Genomic DNA, 10,279 nt, shown 5'->3' with positions numbered 1-10,279 from the left:
AAAACCTAAGCCAAAACCAACCGAACAACCAACAAAAAACCCAGAAACACTGTTACGAATAGCAATGCAAGGATCAAAATGTTGACCCTTTCTTATATTCCCCATATATTTGAATCCAGTTTGTTTTCTTGCAAAAGGTGGTGGAGCTTTTCACACTTAGTGGAATTTAATTCTAAGCTATTACAGTCACTGTTACCAAACATTGTAAATCCTGCTTTATGGCTTATATACATTATTTCATTTGATATTCATAACTACTTACACAGACCCAAGACAAATATTCCTTTGTTCAACAAAATATGCACTGATAACTCCTGATAGGCCAGAAGAAGGGACAGTGATAAAAGGCCAACAATTTGTGATGCTCTATGGAAAACAGATCATAGGGTGCAAGAGGGGCTATGGGTAGAAGTTAGAAAGCTGTTATGGTGTAGCTGTGAAATGATTGTGGGGTGGTATTAGCAGTAGTGGTGGAGGAAGAGAGGAGAGGCAGATTTGAGAGATATTTAGGATGTAAAATCAATAGTCTATGTTAATGGATTGGATTTTGGGTTTGGGCAGGATATAATTTCCAAAATGTGAGGTGTCAAAGAACTCCTAGGTTTCTGGATGTGTTAACTGGATGGATGAAATTAGAAATTAGAAATCATGAAATTAGAAAACAGTGGAAGAGAACATGTAGGGGAAGTAGATCATGAATTTGGTTTTAGACAATTGAGTTTGAGGCACACCCGAATTATCCCAGAGGAGATATCAGGTAGGCAGTTAGATATGCAGGTCTGGAAGACAGAGGAGTGGTCTGTGCTGGAAAAACAAACACAGGAGCTGTCAGTGTATAGCTGTTGACATCACGAAAATAATTGTGGTCATCTAGTGTGAAGCTGTAGAATGATGAGTCCCTCGGAAAGTGTTTCCAGGAGGAGAAAGTATCAAAAGAGACTGAGGAGAAATGACCATAGAGCTAGCAGGCATCTGGGGAGATTACAAAAAAACAGACGCTATAAATATAAAAGAAGAAAGGAAAATGTGGCTAATGATACTGAGAAGTCACATAAGACCTTTTTATATTTATGGACTTGGACTTAAACACTGTTTTTTTGTGACATAAGTTTCAGAAATCTAGAAGGGACAGATGAAGAGTGGAGTGGCTCAAGTACCAACATGCCAGGCAACTTCCAAGTGCTTTACAGACATAGTCTTATTAATCCTCACAGTTCCTCTTACAGATGAAGAAACTAAAGTTCAGAGAAGACAGACGAACTGACCTGCCCAAGCTCATGCAATTCTGTGCGGCAGCAGAGCTAGAACTCAACACCCGATGTTAAGGATATCTGCTTGAGTTTTGTTGTTGATGATTTTTTTTTTAACTAAAGATGAAATGGTTCTTTCCAAACATGAAAGTGGAATAAATTTACACGTCGCTTTTGAAATATTCAAAACAAGGAAATGAAGCACCATAGTCTTTATTTTAAGATGTACTGTTTCATTTTATCAATACATGAATGTATTCTTAAAAGATTATTATACAAGTCTTCTCTTTCTGCCGCGGCTGTCGAGAGTAACCCTAACACTGCAACTGATCAGCATAGGCTGGAACATTTCGCTGAGAAGAGCACCACAGTGGAGAAGAATGGCATTGAAACAGATTTCCAGCGACAAGTGCTTTGGGGGATTGCAGAAAGTTTTGGACATGACAGTGTTGAACTGAAGTGCAAATGAAATTTGCAGTCTATTTACCACCAAAGGCAGAAACTGGAAAATGCCCTGCATTATACTGGCTGTCTGGTTTAACTTGCACAGAGCAAAATTTTATATCAAAATCTGGTTATCATCAGGCTGCATCAGAACATGGCCTTGTTATCATTGCTCCAGATACCAGCCCTTGTGGCTGCAATATTAAAGGAGAAGATGAGAGCTGGGACTTTGGCACTGGTGCTGGGTTTTATGTGGATGCCACTGAAGATCCTTGGGAAACTAACTATAGGATGTACTCTTATGTAACAGAGGAGCTTCCCCAACTCATAAATGCCAATTTTCCAGTGGACCCCCAAAGGATGTCTATTTTTGGCCACTCCCTGGGAGGCCATGAGGCTCTGACTTGTGCTTTGAAGAATCCTGGAAAATACAAATCTGTGTTGGCATTTGCTCCAATTTGCAACCCAGTGCTCTGTGCTTGGGGCAAAAAAGCCTTTAGTGGATATTTGGGAACAGATCAAAACAAATTGAAGGCTTATGATGCTACCCATCTTGTGAAGGCCTATCCAGATTCTCAGCTGGACATACTAATTGATCAAGGAAAAGAGGACCGGTTTCTTTCAGATGGACAGTTACTACCTGGTAACTTCATAGCTGCCTGTACAGAAAAAATCCCTGTTGTTTTTAGATTACAAGAGGGTTATGATCACAGCAACTACTTCATCGAAACCTTTATTGCTGACCACATCAGATATCATGCAAAGTACCTGAACGCATGAAAACATCAGATACGAGAGTCTTTTCGAGATTATAAAATTGTAATAAACATAATTGCAGGGGGAAAAGATTTCAAAACATTAGATTTCATAATGCTAAAAATGCTTCATTCAGCAGTTGAATCATCTTCTGATATATGAAACCTGATTCTGATTTAAAAAGTTATTTTACCGGTGTTCATAAAATATTTAATACTTCACAGCTTTTTTGAGGTCATTTGGAAATCATTGTTATATTGACCTCAGGTCAAAGAATATGAATGTAATCCCATTCAAATCATAGAACACAAACTCTGGAGCAGAGGGTTTAAAAGTAATTTAGCCTAAACTCCTCACCTTGCCAGACTTCATACTATGAAGGCATAGACTATCTCCATCGTGTTCTTCTTGTGTATATCTCTAGTGTCTAGCAACTGCTTGGCTTCTAGTAGGCATTTAATTAACTATTTCTTATTTCTTGAATAAGGAGGTAGGCTCAGGAAGGTTAAGTGAATTCTCCATCAATATATGGTAAATATAGTTGTTTGTGGGACAGCTAAGATTAGAAGTCAGATCTCTTAAACCCAATCCAGTGATGTTTCTCTTCTTATCTACTTGGGTCTTATATATTGAGCCAAATAAATTTGTGGACATTGTTTTATGAGCATCTCTCAAGAGACAAGAATTAAAAATTAAATAAGATTCAATCTGATTATAGCTAGATAAGAAAACGTTTCATATGTTACTATAAACAAAGATTTTTTTCCTTTAGTTACGCACAGAAATTTAGCTCGATGACCACGCCAAGAAGAGTAACCATTACAAAAGTAATCATTACAAGAAAGAAATTTGTAAATACCAAACTGTGTTCCTTTAAGAACATAATTGACCAACTTTTGAAACATAAATAAAATCTGGTTTAAAAAAAAAGATTATTATAAAAGCACCTGCACCCTGCCCCATCCTCACCCCATTTCTACTCTGCAATCACTTTGAACCTTTTCAGCTGTGTGGTTGCTCCTGGTTATGTTGGATTTATTTTCATATTTCCAAATAATATGCTTATATTACTGTTTCTGAATTTTTTGGATACTAACCGTGCACTTCCTGTTAGAGTAGAAATAGCCCAATTACACACACACACCCCACCTTCTCTTCCTAGCCAATATAATTATATCATGATTTCAGTTATAGGAAATCATGTTATACATTAATGTAACTTTGTAAATATTGTTCAGAGACAGATGTTGCATTATGTTTATATTTTTTCTTGAGTTAATAATTGCCTTGTTTTAACTTGCATGCTTTTTTGTACAGGTATTCTTAATTTTCCACCCTAATTACTTCCTTAGAGTCACCATGAGCCAATAACTAGTTGTTTCAAATGCTCAAATTTGTTACTTAAGCCCTCCCATTTCCCAGAGTTTTCACGCCTACTTATGTTTTTACTCTCCCTCCACCCATTTTCTGTCTTCCGGTTTCCTCTGGAGGTTCACTCTTCTCGTAGGCTCTGGCCCCATCCTCTTTCAGAGGAACCTATTCTCAGAGGATAGAAAGCAGCCTGATACCTGTCCCAGGTCACAGAGACTGAGTGCTGGATCCCTTGACCATGAAATATTAGATCTTGCTCCCTGAAGAAGGCAGGTGAATAAAGGACAGAGAGATCCAATCTGCACCCTGAAATCAGCCTAAGAGGCCAACATGTGTCACTGTGTGTGTTGGGAAGTTGCCTCATCAGTCTCATAAGCACTGGCACATTGATTTAAGACAATGACTTTCCATGAGGACCCTCCCTCCAAAGACTGGTGCCACAGTCATTCTCAGTCACAAAAACATTCTGAAGTGAAGGCTGATTTCAAAACAATCTACAAACTCTATACATTATTAATCTTACATTAAACTAAAACATTTCTTAAAATGTAATTTATGTTCAGTAAGTTGTTTTTCCCGGTTGTTAAAGCACATTATTAAATATTTTATAGGCAATTACTGTCACTATGTCAGAAATACAATAACATCAGGGATTTTTATATTCATTCTGAGGAAAATAATTATGCAGTAGATTGTAGAGCAAAGCAAACTGGTTTACAGTCACTATTTATTTTTGAAAGGACTATTGTTGTTTTAGAAAAAATCAGGCAATCCTAAATATGTACAATTGAAAACTAGACTCTTAAATATATTAATTGTATTGCTCAAGACACCTGCCACTTGCTAAAATATTGATCTAAGCTGGATTTTATAAAGGGCCATATTATCTTGCTCTAAAGACAATGACAGCCTCTGGTTAAGAATGGCACATAGACCACAAAGCAGTAAGTGATGACTCTTGACATTTTGAGATCTCTACTGGTCAAATTCCACTGACAAAAGTTCCCTGGCCTACCCATTTGGCTAGGTCAGTTATCCTCAAAGTAAGGTCCTATCACCATCAGCAGCAAAATCACTTAAGAATTTGCTGGAAATGCAAATTCTTAGGCCCCACTCCAAACCTGCTAAGTCAGAAATTCTGTCAGTGGGGCCTAAAGCAATCTGGCCTAACGTGGTCGTTCTCAAATGCTTGTGTGCATCAGATTCACCTGGACGCCCATTGCTGGGGTGAGCTGTAATTCAGCAGTTCCAGGTGATGCTGATGCTGCTAGGCAGGCCATTACACTTTGAGAACCAATGACCTAGAAAAATGAAACACCCTGTGAACTAAATGGGTTACTAAATGGAACGTGACTATCTTTGTTCTATGATTTTCTTGGGGGGAATTTATCTGGTTTCCTTTTCTGGATGTATGAGTATGTAGGGAAGAGAAGGGAAGAGTCAATCCCTGAACACACGTTTATTGGCATCTACTCCGTGGCAGGCACGAGAAAGACAAGGACCATACCCTTGGAGTTTACTTAACAGAAGGATAAAACAATAAACAATTTTAGTTATGGTTGTTTTACAAGATTTAAAGTGCTAGGAAAAAAAAGTGCTGCAGTAAAAAAAAATGTATCTAAGAGGGGAACCTGACTTTCTGTGGAAATCAGGTAGTAATTTTCAGCTTGCAATCTGAAGGGTGATGCATTAGTTTTCTATTGCTGCCGTAACAAATTACACAAACGCAGTGGCTTCAACAACACAAATGTGTGGTCTTACAATTCTGCAGGAAAAATCCGACGCTGATTCCACAGGATAAAATCAAAGCATCAGCAGGGCTCTATTCTTCCTTGGAATCTCTAAGAGAGAATCTGTTTTCTGGACCTTTCCAGTTTCCAGAGGCTGCTCTCATCCTTGGCTCATGGTCCCCTTCCTCCATCGTCAGTGCCAGCAACACTGTATCTCTCTATGCCCTCCATCAGAGTCACATCATCCTCTGACTGACTCTCCTCTTCTTCCGCCCTCTTCCACTCTTGAGGACATTTCTGATTACATTGGGCCCACCTGGATAATCCAGGCATATTAAAATCAGCTGATTAGCAACTGTAAGTATCTGCAACCTGATTACCCCTTAGCATGTCCACATTCATAGGTTCTGGAGATTAGGACACTGACATATTTAATAGATAGCATTCTGCTTACTGTAGATGATGTGAATTTAGCAGAGTTAAAAGAAGAGAAAGAACATTCTGAACACGTGTGGTTCCATAAACACTGTATGTGGAGAACAGGGAATGACAGGAGCCTGACATTTAAAAAGGTGAACAAACTCCAATGTGACCTGAATGAGAAGGTGAGAGAGAATACAGTAACAGAGGAGGATGGTGATTAGGAGGTAGGGTCCCCAGAAGAAACACATTTGCAAACAGATTAATTAAAAATATGATTTTGGCAAAGGAGATGAACAAAAGCAAAACTAAGTCACCAGAAATATGCTAGAGTCATACGAAAGCAAATGTTTCCCAAAACTTTTATCTAAGTAACATGCAGACATATCCAACCCTCCATTTTAAAGTGAATGTTTTGCTTTGTAGTAATGATTCCTGTGTTTCTGGTAGTGCTTAAACTTATACTTGGGTTTCCAAGATTTCCGCCAGAAATATCTACAGAAGAAAGGTCTGTTCTTGAAAGCTACATAACAGATAGAGAACTTTTAGTAGGAGAAAGAAAGGTTTCCATGTTATCTTTCTTACCCATGCAAACTAGTGTTTATCTCTATTTGATATGATAATAATTATTAAAGGATAATTTATCATTATTAGCAAATGTTACTTGGAATTTGCAGTGCAGAAATATTACTTTCTTTCTGGTATGTAAAATGTCCTGAGAGACACTCAGGAAGATCATTAGTACATAAGATAATTCGTCTGTTTCACTCTTGGGAAGGGCCCTGGAAACGACTACTGCTCTGAGTCTAAATGCAGATCTCTGTGCTGAAGCAGCCTGAAACTCCCTACATTACCTGCAAAGTTATCCATGTAAGTCCATTTCCCGTGTTCTTTGATGGGGGAAAAGGAGATTGTGGCTTTAATCAAAGAATTATCTGACTTAAAAAAGGATGAGATTTTCCGGGCAGTGAAACTATCCTGTGTGATGCTATAATGGCGGAAGCAGATGATTATACATTTGTCCAACCTGTAGAATGTACCTCACCAAGAGTGAGCCCTAATCTAATTATAGACGTCAGGCGATGACAGGTTCAAAGAGACATAAAAATGAAAGCAGGAATACCCTCATGACTGAAAATCACTGTTCACATTTTGATAAATATATTTCCAGATTCTTTCTGTCTGTCTCTCTCTAAACACACATGTGTACACACAGACACACAATGCATATAAATAATGTATATATTTATATATGAATGAATAATTTTCATAAAAAAGAATAATACTCAAAATGTGTTATAAACATATAATTTTGTGATACTAGGACAATTTATATAATGGTTAATCTCACTGATATTCTTTTTCTTTTGGTATTTTTTTATAATGATGAAATGAACATTATGGCGCTTACATCCTTTTACACTCATTTTCTCCTTGGGAAAAGTATCAGGGTGTTATTTCTGCCTCAAAGCATATAATCATTTAAAATTTTGATGCATATTGCCCAACTGTTCGTCATACAGGTTTTATTGATTTACATTTCCATCAACAGTACATTTCTCTCATCAGTCAGCCCTAGACACTTTCATTTGAAATTTCTTGTGCTAATCTTGCAGGCTATATATTATGCCCCATTGTTAATAATGATATTAACATCAGTAGTTAATTTGAACATCAGTAATTAGTCTGAACACTATTATTAATTTATAATACGTTCTTTAGAGAATGGCTTTTATCCTAATATTTGTTGAAATATTTCTCTTATTTATTGAATTTTAAAACATTTCAGATTAGAATTTATATATTTTAGCAATATATATTTTCAGTTTATAATTTTTAACCTTGGGTATTATCTAGTATACACTAAATTATTGTAACAACTAGACCTCTGAATTCATAATGGCCCAATTCAATGAAGTAGTTTTTTTTTTTGAGGAAGATTAGCCCTGAGCTAACATCTGCTGCCAATCCTCCGTTTTTTTTTTTTTTTTTTTTTTTTTTTTGCGGAGGAAGACTGGCCCTGAGCTAACATCCATGCCCATCTTCCTCTACTTTATATATGGGATGCCTACCACAGCATGGCTTACCAAGCAGTGCTATGTCCGCACCCAGGACCCGGGATCCGAACCAGCAAACCCCTGGCTGCTGAAGCAGAACGTGTGCACTTAACTGCTGCACCACCTGGCTGGCCCCTCAATGAAGTAGTTTTGAGGCCCAGATACCTTTGCTCTTGTAACTTTACTTTCTACTCCCACTTTATCATCATCTACATCCAGCTGGAGGTGGGAAGAGTTTACATACAGCATGGAGGAATCAGGCCTGCCTTTTATAAGCCTTGGCCCAGAAGTTAACATACATTACTTTCACTCATAGTTCACTGGCTATACCTAGTAGTAAATGGGACAGGGAAATTTACTCCCTGGCTGGGTTGTTACTTCCCATCTACAACTGTCTACTATAGAAAGGATGAACAAAATTCAGGGGACAGGTACATTTTCTGACATAAGTTGTTTGAGATGTTTGGGCAGGCAAAGGTTTTCAAGTTTTATGAAGTTAAATCAATCATTCTTTTTCCTTGCAAAATACTTTTTGATTCACTGGCTGAGGGGCACGGAGACTGAGCAGAAAGCGGTAGCCTAGAACTTGCAACAATCTTCTCATTAGGCTGTGGAGACAGAAATTGGAATTCAGAGCTTCCAAGAGAACCAGGACTTGCAGGACCAAGACCCCAGAAAAAAGAGACCTGCAGAGAAAAGAGCCAATCTTCTGAATATAATCTGCCATCAATGCATTTGCTGACCCCTAACCAGGGCAAGTGTGGTGAGAAGCTCTGAGAAACCATGCAGAAAGCAGCTTCTCAAAAGCTAAACATTTAAGCAGAGAATGTAGTGATTAGACGGTGCCAGGAAGACAGAATTTTGAGCTCACCAAGGAGGAATGACCCAGGCCCAGGAGAAATGAGAGCCTGAAGGAGCTATGCTCCAGGACTAAGGGCAGATCAAAAATAGAATAGTACAACTGGATATAACTGCCTACCGGAATAAAATTAAATCTCTGGAAAAAAATTGTATCTGGCAATTCCACTTAAAATCTCTCTGTATCTGTTTATGACTAGAGTGATAAACCAGTTACAGGAAACCTGGAATGATTCAATGTTTCTTCCTCTCCTCCTTTCATCTTTTAGTTTTACTTGGAACACTGAAAAAAGGCTGGCTCACTGCCTTGGAGTTGTAAGGTTGTTTTTTATTAATTAAATAAACTTTTTTTCAGAGAGTACGATTTGTTTGTACTGCCATGAGTTAATCAGCCTCTGTGGGATGTTAGAAAAATGTTTTTCTTTCTTTCTTTTTATCTTTTGTGAGTCATGGAAATCCTACAATTCTGGAATAGTCGGTGGTTTGCGTTTGACTTGGCTTTCGTTACAAACTGGAATTTTTACAAATGAAGAATTTACTATTGCCATTTAAAAACAAATTGTAGAACAAGAAATTAATTTAAGTATTTAATATGAAAATATAGTCCCATTCCTTTATTTTAATGTAAATATAACTGGGGGCAAAAATACATTCTACTTCTCAACTGTACATGCTCCATACTTGCTTTCTGTCATTAACACTAAATGTGCTAATTTCCTTGTTTTTAGATCACATTTTTAACTTAAAAAACTCATTTTTGTTACTCTCTGTGAATAACTTCTGTTTAAATTTTTTAGGAAAAATCTAAAGAGGGAAAAGGCCAAAAATGCTAAAACTTTTTATGCTTCTAACAGACAAGAAGGGACTAAGCCTGCCTGTAGAAGGTGTTTTGTAGGGAAAAAAATAAACTTCTCATTAGATATTAGTAAATCTGCTTTATTTCTCAAGCAAAATGGGTTTTTAAGAAATATAATGTGAGATTCCAGAAATGGAGGGTGAAGCAAAAATAGTATAAGTCCTTTCTGCCATTGTATTGCCATCCTATCGTATTTCAGCTTGTGGGGGGCATGTTATAATTAAATTGTGTGTGTATGTGTGAGTGAGTGTGCAGAAAGCAAGGGTCTAATTTAAAATTTAGGCTCCTTAGTGGCATCAAAACAAGTTCTCTGGTCTGGAATAGAATCCACTCCCCCCAACCCCAACACACACACACAGAAATTAGAGCATCCATTCATCCAGCTAAAATTAGCTGGGCATTTATATAAACATTACAAACATGTTTAAAAGTGGACTAAATCCTATGGGACATGGGGGAGAAAACAACTACTTTTGTTCTATGTTTTTGCCTTAAGGATATTCAAGAAATAGTTTTTTCTATCTTGTAGTTATTTGA

At 37.4% G+C, this 10,279-nt stretch overlaps 1 pseudogene; it reads left to right on the top strand.

Moving 5' to 3' along the window:
- The first annotated feature begins 1,630 nt into the window (after positions 1-1,630).
- LOC124244173 (S-formylglutathione hydrolase-like) lies at positions 1,631-2,474 on the top strand (annotated as a pseudogene).
- Positions 2,475-10,279: the final 7,805 nt, after the last annotated feature.

The sequence above is a fragment of the Equus quagga genome, chromosome 8 (assembly GCF_021613505.1).
Source record: "Equus quagga isolate Etosha38 chromosome 8, UCLA_HA_Equagga_1.0, whole genome shotgun sequence".
In the NCBI taxonomy this organism is placed as follows: Eukaryota; Metazoa; Chordata; class Mammalia; order Perissodactyla; family Equidae; genus Equus; species Equus quagga.
This window is presented reverse-complemented; position numbering and strand designations above follow the sequence as displayed.